Consider the following 23673-nt stretch of genomic DNA (forward strand, 5'->3'; position numbering starts at 1 on the left):
CCATACATTTATATCTGCTCCTTCTAGAAACATTAAGACCACAGTAAAGGAAAACAGACACTTAAATCCATAAGAACAAAGAAAAATCCACAAGAACAGACAATGGCAGAGATTTCTTTTAACAGAGTTTTGGAACCTGGAAAGCAGAGCTTCACTGACCCGAGGTAAACCAAGAAGCAAGCTCATTTGGTCCAGGGAATCCTGAAAAGTCTCAGGAATTAGAGGCACTGGGAGGGAGTCCCGACAGGGAACGTGCGCAGCCGGGTGCCCTCCCCTCGTCGCTCGCCGGCGCTTCAGGTGCAAACCTCACCTGCACTCTTTCATTCCGGACTTGTGAGCCAGAACTCGGGATCCGAGGCCACCAGACACGGCTGAAACTGGAGGGTGGCAATAAAGATGGGATTGTATGGCATTCAGCTACTGAAAAGGGGGCCCTCCAACCCGCTCCTGCAGTCGGCCTGAGAATTTTGGTGATGAGGCTTATACCATGCTCCACCACCACCTTCCCCCAGGCAAGAAATTAGAGGATTCCTCTCTGGAGAAACTGACCAGGGCAAGAGAAAAGTGACTGGCAATTGGTGATCCCCAACAAAACTGAAGCCCACTGTTCCAGTCTGCTAAAGCTGCTAGAATGCAATATGCCAGAAACAGGGGGGCTTTTAACAAGGGGGATTTATTAGCTTACAAATTTAGAGTCCTGAGGCTGTGACAATGTCCCAGTTAAGGCATCAGCAGGATGACACCTTCTCTGAAGACCAGTTACCCTGAGCTTGGGCTCCTCTGCCAGATAGCAAAACTCATGGCAACGTCTGCTGGGCCTTCTCTCCCCAGGTTCATTGCTTTTAGCCTCTGGCTTCTCTGTCTGTGGCTTTCTTTCTGAACTTCTGTGGGGCTTCTCTGAGCTCTCTGGGCTATTTCTTTGTGTCCTTTATCCTGTTATAAAGGACTCCAGTAAGGGGATTAAGACCTATCTTGAATGAGGTGGGTCACATCTCAGTTAAGATAATCCAACCACAAGGTCCCACCTGTAATAGGACTGAGCCCAGAGGAATGGGTTAGAAGAAAAAGGCCTTTTCTGGGGTACATAACGGCTTCAAACCACCACACCCACCATTTGACAAGTGCAGCCCCTTTGCACTTTGGAACTGAAGTTTCCCAAGAATGGCTTAGTGGCTTTGACTCTGAATACCAATGGACAATGAAAGATCAACAGACGTTTGAAGAAATCCTGATCAGGTGAAACAGAGACCACCACAACAGATAAGAAAACAGGAAAAAAAAAAAAAAAGAAAAGACTCTGAGAATAGAATGCTGCAAGAATGAAAAAGGGAAGGAGGGAATGCTTGGAAATGAACAACAAGAAAGCAGAAAAAAAGTCAACTGAAAGATTGGCATATAAATTTGAGGAGATTTCCTGGAAGTAGAATAAAAAAGAAAAAGGGAATTTTTAAATTGGACAGAAAAAAAAAACTCAATCTAGGAGGTCCATGAAGAGATAAGAGAGAATGCTGAGAAAATTATCAAAGAAATGATGCAAGAAAATTTTCCAGAGTTGAAGGAAATGAGTTTCCATCTGGAATAGTTCATTAATTACCAAATCTAACAAAAAGAGAAATATATGAAGGCACCTCACACTAAAATTGCAGAAGTCTGGGGATGCAGAGGAGATCCTTTGTAAAGATTCAGAATGAACAAACAAATCACTAAGAAAGGATTAAGAATTACAATGACGTCAAATTGCTCAGTAGCAACCTAGAAGCTAGAGCACATCTCTTCGAAATTTGAAGGGAAAACAATCTCCAACCTTGGTTGAGACAACCAACTAAACTACCACCCAACTGAGGATAGAATAAAGACACTTTCTTTATTTAAAGTCTAAAAAACTGTACTTACCATGCACTCTTTCTCAGGCAGCTACTGAAGGTGGGACTCCCCCCAGAGAATGGGGTGCCTCAGGAAAGCAGGAGCCACTGGTCCAGGAAACGGAGTGAGGTCTCCAAGGTGGTGGTTCGGGAAGCAGCTGGGAAGCAGCACAGCGGCCCGGGAGGCCTCCAAGATAAAGATGGAATGGAGAACGACCTCACTTGTTATCTGATGATAAAACTGGGGGTGAGTGAGTGATAGTTAATGGGAAACTAGGCAAATAAAATTAGTGTTACTGACTCCTGGGGCAACGTGATCACGTGAGTGAGCTGGGCAAGCTGTGAGTGATGTTTGCATAATCCTAACAACGTACAGTCTAAGTAGAGATGTCAGGGCCTCACAGGAAGCAGGTCACACACTGAAAGGCGAGTGGCAGGAGAGCTGAGGAAGACGGCCATTCCCGAAGGCCAAGAGGCAGGCTGCACAGGGGAGGGGAGGACGGGGTCCCCGGGAGGGGAGGACGGAGGGGGCCGGGGAGCTGGGGGAGCACAGACCTCCCCTCCCAGTCGGCCTCCAGGGTGAATGCTGGCTGAGAAAGGTGGAGGTGGATTTAAGGGCACAAAGAGGAGACCCCAGCACCAGTTGTTTAAAAATGATACACTCTGGGAGAGTGAGGGAAGTATGTTGTAAGAAACCTAAATTATTTTTCCCTAGGAGGAAGTCAATAGGTAATATCTAAAGCCGAAAATAAGAAAAAGCAGCAAACGCGCGTTACACAGACGTGGGGCCAGGAGTGGGGGAGGCACCGAGCCTGTCCGAGCGGCGTCTCCAGCCAACGGGGGCCATCAGGACGGGGACTCCTGTTTGTCATGAGATGCCCCGAAAGCATTTTTAACCCTGTTCCACAACGTTGAAGTTGAATCTAGGAAACACAAGGACCAAAGAAGCATCATAAGCTCCAGCCGAGACACGGACAACCCAGAGGTGAGCCGTTCTGGAGAGAGACCTGCCGTCCTCAGCCAGGTGTCAAAGGGTGACACGGGACGCTCAGCACGTGGGAAACAACTGCAGCAGCACCCACACGGCAGCTGGGGAAGTTTTAATATGGACTGGGTATTAGAGGATAGTAAGAAATTTGTGTTGCTATCAGGTGTGAAAATGTGAATTTGGCTATGTAGGAAAATGTTATTTTAAGGGATGGGGCAATTTAAAATCTGGATTAAAATGTGAGTGAGTAAAACAGGAACAAAACAGTTGTTTCCTAAAGTAGATATTAGTTTAACAACAGGTAAAAGAAAATACCTGTATATGAAGATATACTTTTAACAATGTTCACTGCTGTGTTGCCTACAATAGGGAGGAAAAATAAGCAAAAAACAAAACCAAAAACTCAGCAAACAACTTCAGTGTCCTCTCTAAGGAATGGTTTTAAACTTCATGTTACTGCTTTATTATTAAAAATCTTGAGGCATGAACAAGGACATGCTCCAAGACAGATAATTATAGTTTAGGCAATTTATGTTTTAAAAAAACAAAAACAAAATCATGCAGGTTTATTGTTTCAGAAGAGAGAACTGGAAAGTTTAAAACAATCATGTCGTCTGTATCAGTGTTTCCCTGCAAACAGTACATATACTCCTGCAGGCGTGGGAGGTCTTTACCCACTGGATGCCCCCTCCAGGGTTCTGGGAGGACAGCCTGCACAGCCTGGAAATCCCCTATGGCTGCTCTAACAAACTACTGCAAACTCAGTGGCTTAAAGCAACACAGATTCATTATCTTAGTGCTCTGGAGGTCAGGAGTAGACGGTCAAGGTGTCGGCAGGGCTGGCTGACCCTCCCGCCCCTCTCCTGAGGACCCTGTGATGAACTGGGCCCCTGGACAGTCCGGTCCGGGGTGGTCGCCCATCTCGGGGCTTTTTCCTCAGTCCCAGCCGCAGTCCCTCCTGCCCGGCCTCTGGGACTCGGGGTGGGGGGACAGCTCTGGGGCATTACTCTGCCTACCACAAGGACAGTTGGGTCACTTTAACTTTTAAGTCTGATTTTTCAAGGGGCCTTTTTACAGACAATCTAGCAATGAGATTTTTAAGATAATTAAAGAGAGAACAAGAGAAGAGAAGATGGATTAGGAGAGAGAGAGCAGAATTCTCCTCCATGGTAAACACTAGATAAAGGTGCTCTGGGATACCGGTTCCAGGGCTCCGCCAGCTGGGCAGGGACTTACACATCTGTAGTGACTGAGCAACTGGAAAAGTAAAGAGCCTGTGTTCGGAATCGTGCGAGTCTTTGATCCAGAGAGCTGCTGGGAAAATGGCAGCTGGACTCGGGCTGTGTTTGGAGCGGGACCCGGGGAGCGGCCGCGGAAACGGCAGTGGGAGCCACAGGCGATCGCGCAGGGAGCGCCTTGCACGAGCTGGGCACCCGCGGTGGTATCCGGCGTGGGTGAGAGCCCTCTGCACACACACAGCTGAAGGCTGCCGAGCAGGGACAAGCTGCCGCAGCAAGCGGACGGCTGCGGAAGTGGGTTATTTCCCACGCCCCGCGCAGCCACCTGTGAAGCGGGCTGGGAGCCCCCTGTTTGCAGCGCTGCAGCCGAGAGCCTCCTCGAGGGAACTCGGGATTCAGCTGACTTGTGACGGCACAACTCCTCCTCTGCAGAAGCCCGCAGGGTGCGCAGCCTAGAGGCAGGGGTGCCACACGGAAGTGCCAGGGGCCCTACGCCAAGCCCAGGGACTTGGGGGCCCACAGCAGAGAGGGACTGGGGAGTCTGAGCCGAAGGGGTGGACGCCTGCCACAGCCCCAGGGTGTCCCAGCCACAGCCCTGGGAACGGGTGGGAGTACGGGGTCTTAAAGCCTCTTCCCTGCCAGACTGTACAGGGCACACCCCCCACCCACGGAAAATTGGTGCACTGACTGGACATCCTCACGGTTCGGACCCCCACTCACTGCATGAACAAATTTGGGGGGAACTGGATTGAGGATAGGAGGTGGCTTGGGAGTGCCATCTGCTGGTAGGTCAGGGAAAGTGCACTGCACCAAGCTGTAGCTCTGTCAAATTATAGATAATTGTTTAAATTAGCCTGCATATCCTAGAAGAACCCTATCAAGATAAACAAATGCCAAGAGACCAAAAACAATAGAAAATTATAAAGCATATGAAGAAACAAGAAGCACGATGGAAAAAGATGGTGGTATAGAGAGGAGTGGAAACCAGTTAGTCCTCTGGATCAACTAATAAACAACCAGGAACAACTACTAAATGATGTGGAACAACTGCTGGGGGCAGCTATGACATCCACACATCATGCACCAACCTGGACTGGGAGGAATGCCTGAGATTGCAGTGTGGAATCTGTGAGTAGAAACTGCAGACATGAGCCGGGAGCCCCCTCCCTCAAGGCAACCCGAACAGCAAAGCCTCACTGTGGTAGAGAGCAGCACTCTCTGAACAAGCAAATATTCCTCAGTCCAGCTCCAACTGGGGTTTTAATTGGCAAACGTGGACTGTTCAATGCAAGCTGCAAACCCCCACCAGACAGAGGCTTTTAGTGACAACTGACCATGAAGAGCCAGGGGACTTCTCTGTGCTGGGAGGGGGAGCCCAGAGGACGAGGTGCTGTCTCTGGCCAGCGAGTGAAACGGGGCCCATGGACTGACCCTGAAAGGGGGCTTTCTGTCCCTTTTTCTCTCTCTGAACCTGAGCGGCCCAGTGGAGAAAGCCTCAGCCATTTTCAGCTCACAGCACTCTCACCCAGACCAGGGTGGAGATAGCAGAGCCAGAGAGACAAAGAACCTATTTAAATGCAAATAAAAACTCCCGAAGGGGTGTATCTTCCCTAAGAGGAAAGAGTTGGTGCCCAGCTCTACTGCCCACCTTCTATTAGAACCAGAACACAGAGCCTGGGGGAAAACAGCCACGGGCCACACCTCCTTACACCAATCTGGAGTGACAGGCTGACAGGCGCCACCTGCTGGGCAGAAAAGCACAGTGACCTGAGGCCTCAAAGGGTGTGTCAGTATTGTAAGACACACCAACAGGGAAACCAGATACTAAATATTTCCTCCTTCTGGGACCTGAGCCCATTCTGGTCTGGGAAAACCTGATTGGGGTAACCAAGAAAACCAGATGCCTAGACAACAGAAAACTACAACCTACATTAAGAAAAATGAAGTTATAGCCCAAAGAAACAAACTTATACTTCAACTGAGATATAGGAATTGAAACAACTAATGCTAAATCAATTCAAAAAGTTTAAAGAAGATATAGCAAAAGAGATAAAGGCTATAAAAAAAAAACACTGGGCATATATATAAGGTAGAAATCAAAAGTTTGAAAAAAAAAAACAACTGGTAGAATCTATGGAAATGAAAGGCACAACATGAGAGACAAAAGACACAATGGAGACATATAACAGCAGATCTCAAGAGGCAGAAGAAGACATTCAGGAACTGGAGAACAAGAAACCTGAAAGTCTATACACAAAAGAAAAGATAGGGAAAAGAACGGAAAAATATGAGCAACATCTCAGGGAATTTAAGGACAACATGAAATGCATGAATGTACTTGTCATGGGTATCCCAGAAGGAGAAGAGAAGGGAAAAGGGGCAGAAGCAATAACAGAGGAAATAATCAATGAAAATTTTCCATCTCTTATGAAAGACATAAAATTACAGATCCAAGAAACGCAGCGTACCCCAAACAGCATAGATCTGAATAGGCCTATGCCAGGACACTTCATAATCAGATTGTCAAATGTCACAAAGAGAGAATACTGAAAGCAGCAAGAGAAAAGCAATCCATCACATATAAAGGAAGCTTGATAAAACTATGTGCAGATTTCTCAATAGAAACCATGGAGGCAAGACAGAAGTGGGGTGATATATTTAAGATACTGAAAGAGAAAAACTGCCAGCCAAAAATCCTATATCCAGCAAAACTGTCCTTCAAATATGAGGGAGAGTTAAAAATGTTCTCTGACTAACAGATAATGTCAGAGTTTGTCAACAAGATACCTGTTCTACAGGAAATTAACTAAAGGGAGCACTACAGACAGACAGGAAAAGACAGGAGTGAGAGGTTTGGAACACAGTTTTGGGTGATAGTAGCACAGCAATTTAAGTACACTGAACAAAGATAACTATGAATATGGTTGAAAAAAGAAGGTTAGGAGCACGTAGGACACTAGAAGGAAAAAGGAAAGATAAAGACTGGGACTGTATAACTCAGTGAAACCTAGGGTGCTCAACGATTGTGATAAAAGGTACAAATATGTCTTTTTATTAATGATGGAAAACAAATGCGTGTCAACCTTACAAGATGTTAAAAATAGGTAGGTATTGGGGGAAAAATACAATCAATGCAAACGAGACCACAGTTAACAGAAACACTGTATTATGGTTACTGTAATGTAACAAACGCAATATACCAAAGCTAAATGCATATAAGAGGGGGGCATGGGGGGTATGAGACTCTTGGCATTGGTAATGTTGTCTGACTCTTTATTCTACTTTAGTTTAATGCTATCTTTCCTTTTGTTGCTTCCTAGCTGTCTTTTTTTTTTTTGGTTGTTTTGTTTTTTCTCTTTCTTTGTTCTTTTTCTTTTGTCTCTCTACCTTCTTTAACTGTTTCTCCTGCTTTGTTGAAGAAATGGAGATGTCCTTATATAGATAGTGGTGAGGGTGGTGAATACATAAATATGTGACTATACAGGGAACAATCGATTGTTCACTAAGGACAGAATGTATGGTGTGTGAGCAAAACCGTCTTTAAAAAAAAATGGGTTGATGAAGAAACCTTGAGGGCACTATACTGAGTGAAATAAGTAAGACACATAAGGACAAATATTGCAGGGTCTCATTGATATGAACTAATTATAATATGTAAACTCATAGACATGAAATTTAAGTTACCAGGATATAGAAAGAGATTAAAGAATGGGGAGCAGTTGCTTATTATGAACAGAATGTTCAACTAGGTTGAACTTAAATGTTTGGAATTGAACAGAGATGATGGTTGTACATTGTGAGAATAACTAACAGTGCTGAATGGTGCATGAATGTGGTGGAAACGGTAAGCTCAGTGTCACGTAAGTCACCAGAAGGAAAGTTGGAGGTCAAAAGATGGGAGTGTATAAAACAATTATCTTTGTGGTGGTCAATGTCCATGATTAACTTTACAAATATTAGAAATCTCTTTCATGAACCAGAACAAATGTATGACACTATAACTAGAAGTTAATAATAGAGGGGCATATAGAGAAAAAAATACCTATTGCAAACTATATACTACAGTTAGTAGTATTTTAACATTCTTTCATCAATGGTAATGAATGTACTATACCAATACTATGAGTAGACAATGGAGGGGAGGTGGTTAGGGGTATGCGAAGATTGGAGTTTCCCTTTTTTGTCTTTATTTATTTTCTGTAGTAATGAAAATGTTCTAAAAATTGAAAAAAAATTAATTGCGGTGATGGATGCATAGCTGCATGATGGTTGTGGGGGCAACTGATTATACACTTTGGATCTTTGGATAATTGTATGGTATGTGGACAATCTCAATAAAAATTAAAAAATATTAAAAAATATTAAAAAGGAAAAAAAATAGAAACAAGAAGATATGGATAACCCAAACGCCCAAATTAAAAAATCAGAGGAGATACAGAACTTGGAGAAATTAATCAAAGAAGTAATCACAAACACCAATACCATGGCTCAGGATATAAAGGACATCAAGTAGTCCCTAGAGGAACATAAAGAAGAATTTGCAACAGTAAATAAACAAAAATAGAGGATCTTATGAAATAAACTGCTGATCAAATTAAAAAGATTCTTGATACACATAGTACTAGATTAGAGGAAGCTGAGGAATGAATAAGAAAACTGGAAGAAAGTAGGTTGGAAAGTGAAAGCACAAAGGAAAGAATGGTGGAAAAAATTGAAAAATTCAAAATGAATCTCAGGGATTTGAAGGACAATGTGAAGCACACAAAAATAAGACTCACTGGTGTTCCAGAAGGGGAAGAAAAGAACAAGGACTAGGGAGAGTATTCAAACACATTGTTGAGGAGTACTTCCTAACCCTTCTAAACGACATAAATACACAGATCATAGATGCCTGTTCCAGTGTGCTAATGCTGCCTTTTTGCAAGATACTAGGAATGGGTTGGCTTTTATAAAGGGAGGTTTATTTGGTTACACAGTTATAGTCTTAAGGCATGAAGTGTGTCAAGGTAAGTCATCAACAATGCGGTACCTTCACTGGAGGATGGCCAATGGTGTCTGGAAAACCTCAGTTAGCTGGGAAAGCAAGTGGCTGGCTTCTGCTTCAGAGTTCTGGTTGCAAAATGGTTTTCTCCCAGGACGTTCCTCTCTAGGCTTCAGCTCCTCTCCAAAATGTCACTCTCAGTTCCTCTTGGGGCATTTGTCCTCTCTTAGCTTCTCCAGAGCAAAAGTCTGCTTTCAAAGGCCATCTACAAAGTGTCTTTGTAAGCTGCAACTGCTCTCTCAGCTCCTGTGCATTCTTCAAAGTGTCCCTCTTGGCTGTAGCAAGCTCGCTCCTTCTGTCTGACCTTATATAGTGCTCTAGTAAACTAGTAAACTAATGCTGAATGGGCAGGGCTACACCTCCACGGAAATTATCTAATCACAGTCATCACCTACAGTTGAGGGGTTGCATCTCTATGGAAACACTCAATTAAAGAATTACAATATAATCAACACTAATATGTCTGCCCACAGAAGACTGCATCAAAGATAATGGTGAATTGGGGGACATAATATATTCAAACTGACACAAGGCCCAACAAACTCCACAGAATAAATCCAAATAAACCCACTCTAAGACATATGCTGATCAGATTGTCAAGTGCTGAAGAGAAGGAGCAAGTTCTGAAAGCAGCAAGAAAGAAGCAATTCACCACATACAAGGCAAGCAACATAAGACTTAGTAGTGACTACTCAGCAGCCACCATGAAGGTGAGAAGTCAGTGGTATGACTTACTTAAAACTCTGAAAGAGAAAAATTGCCAACCAAGAATTCTTTATCCAGCAAAGCTCTCCTTCAAATTTGAGGGAGAGCTTAAAATCTTCACAAACAAATGCTGAGAGAATTTGCTAACAAGAGACTTGACCTACAAGAAATACTAAAGGGAGCCCTACTGGCTGAGAAAAGAGAAAGGAAAGAGAAGTCTGGAGAAGGGCAGAGAACTAAAGAGTTTTAGTAAGGATACGTTGAAGAAAGTAAAGAGAGACGGGAAAAATGTATCTGACAATTAAAAAACAAAGGATATTATTGCTGATTCAAGAACTGTCTTCACAGTAATAACATTGAATGTGAATGGATTAACCTCCCCAATTAAAAGATATAGATTGGAAGAATGGATTAAAAAATGTGAACCATCAATAAATATGTTGCTTACAAGAGACTCATCTTAGACCCAGATACACAAAGAAATTGTAAGTGAAAGGATGGAAAGGCAATATTCCATGCAAGCTACAGCCTAAAGAAAGCAGGAGTAGCAATATTAATCTCAGATAAAATAGACTTTAAATGCAAGGATGTTATAAGAGTCAAAGAAGGTCATTATATACTAATAAAAGGGACAATTCAACAAGAAGAAATAACAATCATAAATATCTATCCACCCAATCAAGGTGCCCCAAAGTGCATGAGACAAACATTGGCAAAACTGAAGGAAGCAATAGATATTTTCACAATTGTGGGAGACTTCAATACACCACTCTCTCCTATAGCTAGATCAGGCAGAGGACCAATAAGTAAATTGAAAAACTAAGCAATATGATAGATGAATTCGACTTAACAGACATAATAGAAGATTACATCCCAAATCACCAAGGTATACATTCTTCTCTAGTGCCTAGTCTTTCTCCAGAATAGATCATGTGCTGGGCCACAAAACAAGCCTCAATAAATTTTAAAAGATTGAAATTATTCAAAGCACATTCTCTGATCACAATGGAATACAACTAGAAGTCAATAACCATCAAAGATTTAGAACATTCACAAATATCTGGAGGTTAAACAACACACTCCTAAACAATCAGTAGGTTAAAGATGAAATTGCAAGAGAAATTGCTACATATCTAGAGATGAATGAAAACGAGAACAGAACATATCAAAACTTATGGGATGCAGTGAAGGCAGTAATGAGGGGGAAATTTATAGCTCTAAATGCATACATTAAAAAGGAAGAAAGAGCTAAAACCAAAGAACAAATGGAACTGAAGAAGCAAGAAAATGAAAAGCAAACTAATCCTAAACCAAGCAGAATAGAAACAACAAGGATTAAAGCAGAAATAAATGACATACAGAACAACAACAACAAAAAGAGAGATTATATATATATATAAAAAAAAGGATGTTTCTTTGAGAATATCAACAAGATTGACAAGCCCTTAGCTAGACTGACAAAACCAAAATGAAAGAAAACCCAAGTAAACAAAATAAATAGAGAGGGGACATTACTGCAGATCCCAAAGAAATTTTTAAAATCATAAGAGGATGCTATGAACAACTATATGCCAACAAACAAGATAATGTAGAGGAAATAGACAATTTCCTGGAAACACGTGGACAACTTAGAATGTCCAGACAAGAAATAGAAGACCTCAAAAACCAATCACAAGCAAAGAGATCCAATCAGTTTACCAAAATTTTCACACAAATAAATGCTCAGGGCCAGATGGCTTCACTGAGGAATTCTACCAAACTTTCCAAAAAGAACTGACACCAATCTTACTTAAGCTCTTTCAAAGCATTGAAGAAAATGGAACAGTACTTAACTCTTTTTATGAAGCTAATATCACTCTAATACCAAAACCAGGTAAAGATGCTACAGGAAAGAAAAACTACAGGCCAATCTCCCTCATGAATATAGATACAAAGATTCTCAACAAAATACTTGCAAATCGAATTCAAAGACACATTAAAAAATATCATACACTATGACCAAGTAGGGTTCATTCCAGGCATGCAAGGATGGTTCAACATGAGAAAATCAGTCAATCTAATAAAACACATTAACAAATCAAAAGGGAAAAATCAAATGATGATCTCAATAGATGCTGAAAGGAAGCATTCAACAAAATCTAGCATCTTTTTTTGATAAAAACACTTCAAAAGGTAGGAATTAAAGGAAACTTCCTCAATATGATAAAGATCATATATGAAAAACCCACAGCTACCATAGTACTCAATGGTGAGAGACTGAAAGCCTTCCCCCTAAGATCAGGAATGAGACAAGGATGCCCACAGTCACCACTGTTATTCAACATTGTGCTAAAAATGCTACCTAGAGGAATCTGGCAAGACAAAGAAATAAAAGGCATCCAAATTGGAATGGAAGAAGTAAAACTGTCATTATTTACAGATGATATGTTCTTATATCTGGAAAACCCTGAGAAATCGATGACACAGCTACTTGAGCTAATAAACAAATTTAACAAAGTAGCAGGATATAAGATTAATGCACATAAGTCAGCAATGTTCCTATATACTAGAAATTACCTACCTGAAGGGACACTCAAGAAAAAGAGTCCATTCTCAATAGCAACTAAAAAAATCAAATACCTAAGAATAAACTTAACCAAGGATGTAAAATACCTATACATAGAAAATTACATAACTTTACCAAAAGAAATAGAAAGGGACCTAAAAAGATGGAAAAATATTCTGTATTCTTAGATAGGAAGGCTAAATGTCATGAAGATGTCAATTCTACCCAAACTCATCTATAGATTCAATGCAATTCCAATCCAAATTCCAACAACCTACTTTGCAGACTTGGAAAAGCTAGTTATCAAATTTATTTGGAAGGGAAAGTTGCCTCAAGTTGCTAAAAACATTCTAAAACAGAAAAACAAAACTGGAGGGCTTACACTCCCTGGCTTTGAAGCTTATTATAAAGCCACAGTAGACAAAACGGCATGGTACTGGCACAAAGATACACATATTGATCAGTGGAATTGAACTGAGAATTCAGAGATAGACCCCAGATCTATGGTTGACTGATCTTTGATAAGGCCCCCCAAACCACTGAACTGGGACATAACAGTCTCTTCAACAAATGGGGCTGGGAGAGCTGGACATCCATATCCAAAAGAATGAAAGAGGACCCCTACCTCACACCCTACACAAAATTTAATTCAAAGTGGATTAAAGACCTCAATATAAGAGCACCATGAAACTCCTAGAAGATAATGTAGGGAATCATCTTCAAGATCTTGTATTAGATCGATTCTTAGACCTTACACCCAAAGCACAAGCAACAACAACAAAAATAGATAAATGGGAACTCCTCAAAGTTAAAAGCTTCTGTACCTCAAAGGAATTTGTCAAAAATTGAAGACACAGCCAACTCAATGGGAGAAAATATTTGGAAACCAGGTATCTGACAAAAGACTGATATCTTGCATCTATAAAGAAATCCTACAACTCAATGCCAATAGTACAAACAGCCCAATGATAAAGTAGGCAAAAGATATGAAAAGACATTACACTGAAGAGGAAATACAAATGGCTAAACAACACAGGAAATAATGTTCATCTTCAATAGCTATTAGGGAGATGCAAATTAAGACCACAATGAGATACCATCTCACACCAATTAGAATGGCTGCCATTAAACAAACAGGAAACTACAAACACTGGAGGGGATGTGGAGAATTGTTGGTGGGACTGTATAATGGTTCAGTCACTCTAGAAGACAGTCTGGCAGTTCCTTAGAAAACTAGATATCAAGTTACCCTTCGATCCAGCAATCGCACTTCTCGATATATACCCGGAAGACCTGAAAGCAGTGACATGAACACATATTTGCACACTGATGTGCACAGCAGCATTATTCACAACTGCCAAGAAATGGAAACAACCCAAATGTCCTTCAACAGATGAGAGGATAAACAAAATGTGGTAAATACACACGATGGAGTACTACACGGCAGTAAGGAACGAGGTCGTGAAACTTAGAACAACATGGATGAAACTTGAAGACATGATGCTGAGTGAAGTAAGTCAGGCACAAAAAGAGAGATACTGTATGTTACCACCAATGTGAACTCTGTGAAAAATTTAAAATAAATATTTTATATTGCAGAATGTAGGAGACCTAGAGATAGACAGCAACGAGTGGAGGGGGAGTGATAATCTAATAAGAACAGATAAGCTACTGAAGGTAATGTTATGGGAATGCTCAGGAATGATTATGGTTTGCAAACTTTCTTGGGTGTGGTAGGAACATATTGGAAGCAATGTAGGTATTTTAGGTTATTTGTTTTTCTTATTTCTTTGTTTTGAAAAATTTTCTTTAAAATTTTTGATAAAGTAAAAAAAGCTATTGTATTAAAAATTAGCTTCAATGTAGTTATTTCAGATTATTTGTTTTTCTTATTCCTTTGGTTGTGGTTTGTTAATTTTCTTGGGGTATGGTAGGAACATGTTGGAAGCAAAGTAGTTATTTTAGGTTATTTTTCTTAATCCTTTGTTTTGTTTGAAATGTGGGGGGTTTTTGTTGTTTAATTTTTTGATAAATAAAGTTGAAAAATTAAAAAAAATAAAAAGATTTTGAATTTTTTGAGTGTTTTCAGCTCTCACCATTATTTGCCTATTTAGAGTCTGCATAAGTAGCCTTGCCTATCTGTGCAGTTTCCTTTGTGAGTAACCGTGATTTAGGGCTGCCCACAGGATTTCATTTGCCAAGACTGACTATGAATCCTGAAAAAAATCAAAGATTTAACAGGAAAAACATAGGAAATAATTTTTTCTGCAACAAATTTTGTATTATTTAATATTCTGCTTCCATAACATGTTCCAGTCTTTCATTCTGGTATTATTTTCCTTATCCTTTATTTCTCCCTTAAAAATAAATTTGCATTTAAAAATCTTTAAAAAACAAGTAATAATATAGAACATGTATGGATATGGCCAAAATACCAGTAGCAGTTCACAAATGACTGAAATTTAGGAAACAGTTTTAAATAATTGTGATTTAAGGCTAGGAATAAAAACTTTAAAAGTGGGTTTTGCATAGAAACTGTGCTTGATCCCCACCTAAGGAGCCACCACACAGCGCGCCGTGCCTGCCTCCCGGGCGCACAGGAGCTGAGGGGGGGGCTTGCCTTCCGGAACCCGAAGGTGCACAAACGCGCCGACAGTGGGACTCACGGGGAGAGAGTGAGGGTGCGAGGTGGGAGCGGGTGAGACCCGAGCCCAGGGCCCGGCAGGAGGGCACTCAGCAGAGCGACAGCCGGGAGGGGACCGGGGGAGCACAGGGTCACAGGGGCTGCTTCTCACACCACAGTTATGCTCCCACTCCTCACCGTGATGACAGACTTCCACTTTGCCAGAGATGTGAGGCTGGAAGGGAAGCCCAGAGGCCTGAAGGGACAAACCAAAGGGGACGTCCATAGTTTTTGTCACTCAGCATGCATTCCCTCTTCTACCCCCCTTCCTGTGTGTGCTCCAGCTGGGGCTCCCCCACAAAGAGCACAGGGCTCCAATATAAGCTGCGGTGATAGTCTGACTCCATTTTTTGATGTTTGCTGACAGCTTATAAGTGCCAACCTCCCTCTTCCCCTCACTTCCCATGTTGAGGAGAGCTGATAACACAGCCCAAGTGATCCAACCTCTGGCATTGGCCAGAGATTCAATCCACTTAAGTCCCTGCCTGTCAGTGGAACCCTCACCCGGCCGACCCCAAAACCACGACCAAAGCCCCTGGCCAGGTTCCTTTCCTTGTTCTCGAAGTCATTTTTGGCCTGCACTGCTCTCCCCAGAAAGCCTCATTATGTAACTAAAAAACATGTCTATCCCCTCTTGGGGCGTGTGGCATCACCACTCTCGACATCTGAACAAGATTTGGGGTAGGGGCCTGGCATGCTTTGGAAAAGTGGCCTTCTCCTGATCAGTAATCCCACGCAACACATGAGACCTCTAGTGAGAAGGCTGAGAGAAAGCCTGCTTCTTTTTGTTGGTTTTTTCTCATCCACAGAGGATGAGAATGTATTGCTGGGGTTCAAGGATGAAGTCAAAACATTGTGAGTGATGTTGTGCTGGTTTGAATGCATTATGTCCCCCAAACCACCATTATCTTTGATGTAATCTTGTGTGTGCAGATGTGTCAGTGTTGATTAAACTGTAATCTTTCAGTGTTTCCATGGAGATGCGACACAACCAACTGTGGGTGATGACTCTGGATAATTCCCACGGAGGTGTGGCCCTGCCTATTCAGCGTGGGCCTTGATTAGTTTACTGGAGCACTATATAAGCTCAGACAGAAGAAGTGAGCTTGCTACAGCCAAGAGGGACACTTTGAAGAAAGCACAGGAGCTGCAGATGAAAGACAGTTTGAAGACGGCCATTGAAAGAAGATTTTTGCTACGGAGAACCTAAGACAGGACAAACACCCCAAGAGCAACTAAGAGAGACATTTTTGAGGAACTGCAGCCTAGAGAGGAACATCCTGAGAGAAAGCCATTTTGAAACTAGAACTCTGGAGCAGACACCGGCCACGTGCCTTCCCAGTTAAGAGATTTTCCGGACACCATTGGCCATCCTCCAGTGAAGGTACCCGATTGTTGATGCGTAACTTGGACACTTTATGGCCTTAAGACTGTAACTGTGTAACCAAATAAACCCCTTTATAAAAGCTGATTCATTTCTGGTGTTTTGCATTCCAGCAGCATTAGCAAACTAGAACAGATTTTGGTACCAGAGAAGTGGGGTGCTGGTGCTGCTGAGATTGCAAACACCAAACATGTTGGAATCGCTTTTTAAATGGATAAGGGGAAGATTCTGGAAGAACTGTGAGGAGTTTGATAGAAAAGGCCTAAACTGCTTTGAAGAGACTGTGGAAATATGGACTCTAAAGATACTTCTGATGAGGACTTGAGCAGAAATGATGAATGTGTTGTTGCTAACTGGAAGGAAGGCGATCCTTGTTTTCAAGTGGCAGAGAATTTGCAAAATTGAATCCTGGTGTTGGATGGAAGGCAGAATCTGAAAACAACAACCTGGAATATTTAGCTAATGAGATCTCCAAGCAAAATAAAGAAGTTGTAGCCTGGCTTCTCCTTGCAGCTTATAGTAAAATGCAACAGGACGTAGATAAACTTAGAACTGAACTCTTGGGTTCAAAGAAACCAGAAGCTAATGGTTTGGAAAATTCCGGGCTTCCAGGGGGTGGATCCCCAGAAGCTACAGCCCAACGTGAGGATGTAACCAAACATGGAACCCAGCTGCAATTTCAGTACAAGCCAAGATTGGAAAAGGAGTTAAGCAGAAAGGATTTGTGGAACGTCCTATTGTCTAACAGCTTTGACCTCTGTGTGCTTCATGCGAAGCCAACAGAATTTTTGCGAGATCTTTATAGACAGAGCTGTTGCTGGTCTAGACTGGAGGAGACAGACAAGGAACAATTGAAGGAAAAATTTCTTCAAAGACAGAGCCCTGGAGGTTGAGGTCTGGAGTCAAGAGGCCTTGGGCTGGGAGAGTGGAGTGGCCCACATGCATGGAAAGGGTGAGTTTGCCCTGGAGGTCAAAGGTGGGCTTTCTAACTCAATGCTCAGGAAGAGTTCTGCCAACCCAGGACCCAAAGAGGGTGGAGCACATTCCCAGGGAATTGGGGAGAGCCTGGCTGCCACCCCACTGTTCTGAAGGGGTTGAGCGTGTGCCCTGGAGACGGAAGGGAATCCGGGAGCTGCCCCGATGTTTGAGGAGGGTGGGGCCGAGAAGGTGGTCTCCCCAGTGTGTGGATATGTTGGAGCACTCACCTCAGCGTTTGGAGAGGAAAGGGCTGCCGCAAAGGCCCTTAGGAAGGGTTAGACTCCTGCTCTCTCAAGCCCCAAGGATGCAACGTCATTCTGTTAATGACTCTCAGACTTTGAAATCTAATGGAGTTTGCCCTGTCGGTTTTAGGAATTATTTTTGTCCCTTAAACCCTGTTTTCCTTTCAGTTTCTCCTTAAGGCAGTGGGAATGTTTATCCCATGACCGTCCCTCCTTTGTATATTGGCAACAGATAACTTGTTCTGAGTTTCACAGGTCCACAGAAAGAGGGGAATTTTGCTTTAGGAGAAACCATGCCTGTAACTGATTTAATGGGATCTTGTACTTAACTATTGTTACTGAAATGATTTAAGTTTTTGTGATGCTGTGATGGGATGAATATATTTTGTATATGGAAAGATCATGTCATTTTAGGATCCTGGGGGTGGAATGTGCTGGTTTGAATGTATTATGTCCCCCAAAACGCCATTATCTTTGATGTAATCTTGTGTGCACAGATGTGTCAGTGTTGAATAGATTGTAATTCTTTGTTTCCGTGGAGATGTGACACACCCAACTGTGGGTGATGACTCTGGATAATTTCCATGGAGGTGTGGCCCGTCCATTCAGCGTGGGCCTTGATTAGTTCACTGGAGCACTATATAAGCTCAGACAGGAGCGAGCTTGCTACAGCCAAGAGGGACACGTTGAAGAACGCACAGGAGCTGAGAGAGTAGCTGCAGATGAAAGACAGTTTGGAGACGGCTGTTGAAAGCAGACTTTTGCTCTGGAGAAGCTACGAGAGGACAAACACCCCAAGAGCAACTAAGAGTGACATTTTTGAGGAACTGCAGCCTAGAGAGGAACGTCCTGGGAGAAAGCCATTTTGAAACCAGAACTTTGGAGCAGACGCCAGCCACGTGCCTTCCCAGCTAACAGAGGTTTTCCGACACCATTGGCCATCCTCCAGCGAAGGTACCCGGTTGCTGATGACTTACCTTGGACACTTTATGGCCTTAAGACTGTAACTATATAGCCAAATAAACCCTTTTATAAAATCTGATCCATCTCTGGTGTTTTGCATTCCGGCAGCATTAGCAAAACAGAACAGAGGTCATCCACATAGCGAGGTAAACAGCTACTGAAAACCTCTCCCCAGAGATTCAGTAAAAAAAGGACAAATCTCCCTTGCTCGGAACTCTGGAGGAACGTAGAGACTGGGGAAGGATCCCACAAACGCTGAACTGAATAAAGAGAAAAGCATCAGGAAGGAAACTTCTGTCCCGGACTGTCTGGTCCCCTCCCCCCTCACTCGGTCCACGCAGCTCGGGAAGTGCCCAGAGGCAGCGGCCGGGACCCTCCCACCTCCCACCGGACACAGACTGTAAAGTCTCTCACAGCAGCAACAGACCCCACCCGTATCCAGACACGAGACCCAAGCCCACAGGGACCCCCGGCAGGACGCAAACCACCGGGGAGGGCACAAGGAGGAGCTTCCAGAGTGCAGGAGTGGAGAGAAAATGGCAAAACGCACTTCCCTCCCCAAAGCAGCCGGTGGCCAGGCCGAGACGGCGCCAGTCACCTGTGCGGGGACCCGGGGGGCAGGGGGGACCCAGAGTCAGAAAACGGGGCAGAGCCTGTGTTTCCAGCCCTGGGTCCCCCCTCGAGGGAAGCAGCCGCGGGTGACCTGATCCTCGCCTGGGGGACGGCTGCCGACTGGGGGGGCTGGGGGAGGCGTCTCCCCAAGTAAAGTGGGGGACACAGCCCCACACCGAGCCAGAGCTTGGCCGCTGAGGTGAAGGCACAGGAACCCCAGTTTCAGCCCCACCTGGTGAGACACTGCCTGGGCTCCAGGGGGTGATTCGGCCCCACCCGGTCAGACTCAGCCTGGGCTCCAGGGGGTGATTCGGCCCCACCCGGTCAGACTCAGCCTGGGCTCCAGGGGGTGATTCGGCCCCACCCGGTCAGACTCAGCCTGGGCTCCAGGGGGTGATTCGGCCCCACCCGGTCAGACTCAGCCTGGGCTCCAGGGGGTGATTCGGCCCCACCCGGTCAGACTCAGCCTGGGCTCCAGGGGGTGATTCGGCCCCACCCGGTCAGACTCAGCCTGGGCTCCAGGGGGTGATTCGGCCCCACCCGGTCAGACACTGCCTGGGCTCCAGGAGGTGATTCGGCCCCACCAGGTCACACTCAGCCTGGGCTCCAGGAGGTGATTTGGCCCCACCTGGTCAGACTCAGCCTGGGCTCCAGGAGGTGATTCGGCCCCACCTGGTCAGACTCAGCCTGGGCTCCAGGAGGTGATTCGGCTCCACCAGGTCACACTCAGCCTGGGCTCCAGGAGGTGATTCAGCCCCACCAGGTCAGACACTGCCTGGGCTCTAGGAGGTAAACAGCTTCTAAGGACAATTAAGTCACAGAACAGCACCATCTGCTGGACAGGCCGGGAAGTGCAGGGGACTGCAGGGCTTCTCAGAGCCTCCCCAGACCCCGTCCCAGGCCCACTGGAGCTGTCTGTACCCCCTGCAGGGGAACCCAGCCTGAGAAATATGGGTAACCCAAATGTCAAAGCAGAGCCCTAATATAAACCCAGGAAACTATTAAATCCTAGAGAAGAGAGAGAAATTGAACTTCAGAATAGACCCATCAAGATAATCAGATGACAAGATAGCAACAAAAAATCACATGGTATACTAAAAGTCAAAAAGAAATGGCCCAGTCAAAGAAACAGATCAAAAAGTTGGAAGAGAGACAGAATCTGGAACAACTAATCAAGACTATTCAAACAAATTTCCTGAATCAATTCAAAGAAATGAAGCAAATGTGAATAAAGAGAAGACACTAGAAGAGCATAAAGAAGAATTTGAACAAATACAGAGAAAAATAACAGTCATTATGGAAATAAATGACATTGTAGATGAAATTAAAAATATACTGCAAACACACAACAAATTTAAATAGGTAGAAGAAAGAGTCAGTGAACTAGAAGATAGAGCAACCAAATTCAAACAGAAAAAAATTAAAATGGAGAAAAAAATGGGAAAATTTGAGCAGGGTTTCAGGGAAATGATTGACAACACAACAAAAAGCACACAAAACATATACATCATGGGTATCCCAGAAGGAGAAGAGAAGGGAAAAGGGCCAGGAAGAAAATTCAAAGAAATAATGGCTGCAAAATTCCCAACACTTACAAAAGACATAAATATGCAAATCCAAGAAGCACAACATACTCCAAACAGAACAAATCCAAATAGACCCACTCAAAGACACATAGTAAACAGACTGTCAATGCCAAAGAGAAGCAGAAAATTCTGTATTCACTACATACAAGGGAAGCCACATAAGAGAGCTGATTTCTTATCAGACACCATGGAAGTAAGCAGACAGTGGTATGACATATTTAAGATAGTGAAAGAGAAAAATTACCATCCAATAAGTCTCTATCCAGTACAGCTGTCCTTCAAAAATGAGGGAGAGTTTAAAATATTCACAGATAAACAGAAGCTGGGAGGGTTCATTAATAAGAGACCAGCCCTATGTTAACTACCAAAGGGTATTCTGCCAGATGAAAAGATAAAACAGAATAGAGATGCCTAGAGGAGGATACAGAATTGAAGTGTATTAGTAAGGGTAACTAAAAGGATAAAAAGAGAGAAAAAAGTAGCTTTGACAAATAAAAACCAAAGGATAAGATGGAAGTAAGAACTGTTTACAGTAACAACTTTGAATGTTAATAGATTGAGCTTTCTAATGAGTCACAGACTTGCAGAATGGATTTAAAAATATGATCCTTCTATATATTGTTTGCAAGAGAATCATTTTAGAACCAAAGATACAAATAGGTTCAAAGTGAAAGGATGGAAAAAGTTATTGCATGCAAGTAATAACCAAAAAAGGGGTAGCTATGCCAGTATCAGACAAAATTGACTTTAAATGCAAAAATTTTATCAGAGAGGCGGGGCAAGATGGCAGAGTGGCGAGGTCTAGGTTGTAGTTACTCCTCCGGGGCAGTTGGTAGAAAGCCAGGAACTGCGTGGACCCTACATCACAGAGGAATTTGGGATTGGATGAACTTCATACAACACTCGTGAACATGTGAACAGCTGAGATCAGCAAAATCTGTAAGTTCTCGCGGCCAGGGGGCTGTGCCCCTCCCTGCCAGGCACAATCCCAAGGGAGGAGGGGCTGTAGGTGTTGGGAACCAGGAGGGAGAACAAAGGCTGCAACCACAGATAAACTGAGTGCAGACACCAGAAAATCTTGCAGCAGTCAGCCCAGTGGAGAGGAGATAGGGCTAGCAAAACAGCAAAAAAATAGAAAAAATAAATACAGAGACTTTTTTGAGTCAGGTGAACATAATATGGAGAAGGTCAGGGCTCAAACAGAATCAGACACACATGCAAATCCAGGGAGGGAGACCCCTTGTCTGAAAAGCCAGCTTCTCTGCTTTCTTGATTGCTCCTTAGTCACCCTCAACTCCTGGTCTTTTAGCATTTCAACAGCCCATTAGATCTGCAAAGACTGTAAATAGTCCACACTGGGCCCTTCTTATTTTGTTTTTTAATTTTTTCTCTTTTTCTAAAACAATTACTCTAAGAAGCCCACTACAGAAAGCCTCAAAGACTCGCGATTTGGGCCCAGGCAAGAGCAGAGCTAAGATAGCTCTGAGAGAAAATGCAATAAGATTAGTTGCGAAGAAAATTCGCTAAACACCATAACTTCCCAGCCCTTTGGGAACTCAGATCCCAGGGTTTGGAATTCATTAACTAGCTTCAGTCAGCCACATCCTGGACTGGGTCAGGGTCACCTGGAGAACTAAAGGCTCCTGCAACCTTACACTGGTGGGGGAGCTGCGAGCTGGCAAGTGTCACCTGCTGGACAGCACAGGAGAAGCACAGAGTCTAAAGGCCTCACAGGAGGGTCTAATTTTCAAGGAAACTCCATACCCTCCTCCTGAGACCTGGCCTCTCTGGACAAGGAAAACCTGACTGGGGCTGACAACATCTGAGGAGATCACCACAAAAAAAGGCTACACAGAGGCAGGGCAAGAAACAGAAAGACAAGAGGTGAAAAACTCTGATCAACTAAACAGAATCTAAGTTAAAGGTCTAGAATAAGCTGAACTAAACACCAAAGGTTAGAGAACAAAGCCAACCAACAAGAAAATCCTAGGTAAAAGAGTGAAAACAAGTTCCAAAATAAACTAATCAAGAAAGTCAGATGCCTAGACAGCTTAAGATAATGAGCCATACTATGGAACACAAAAATATGGATCAGCCAAAGGAACAAACTAATAGTTCAACTGAAATACAGGAGTTGAAGCAAATATTGCTAAATTAATTCAATGAGCAGAAGGAGGAACTAATTGGAGATGTTTGAACAAATCTAAATCAATTGAAAAGTCAAGTCAACGAACTGAGGGAAGACATAGAAAAGAGATGAAGGATATAAGAAGGACACTGGATGACCATAAGGAAGAACTCACAAACTTGAAAAAACAAATGACAGAACTTATGGGAATGAAGGGCATAATGGAGGAGATGAAAAAGACAATGGGGGATACAACAGTAGATTTGAACAGGCAGAAGAAAGGATCAGTACATTGGAAGATTAGACATCTGAATTCACATACATGAAAGAACAGACAGTGAAAAGAATGGAAAAATATGAGCAGGGTCTTAGGGAGCTGAGTGACAACACAAAATGCACAAACGTATGTGTTATGTGTGTCCCAGAGAGAGAAGAGAGGGGAAAAGGGGCAGAAAGAATCACAGAAGAAATAATCACTGAAAATTTCCCAACTCTTATGAAAAACAGAAAATTAGAGATTCAAGAAGTACAGTGTACCCCAAACAGAATAGACCCCAATAGATTTACTCCAAGACACTTACTGATCAGATTGTCCAGTGTCAAAGACAAAGGGAGACTTCTGAAAGCAGCAAGAGAAAAGCAATCCATCTCATACAAGGGAAGCTCGATAAGACTATGCACAGATTTCTCCACAGGAACCATGGAGGCGAGAAGACAG

Source organism: Choloepus didactylus, chromosome 23, assembly GCF_015220235.1.
Source record: "Choloepus didactylus isolate mChoDid1 chromosome 23, mChoDid1.pri, whole genome shotgun sequence".
Taxonomy (NCBI): Eukaryota; Metazoa; Chordata; class Mammalia; order Pilosa; family Megalonychidae; genus Choloepus; species Choloepus didactylus.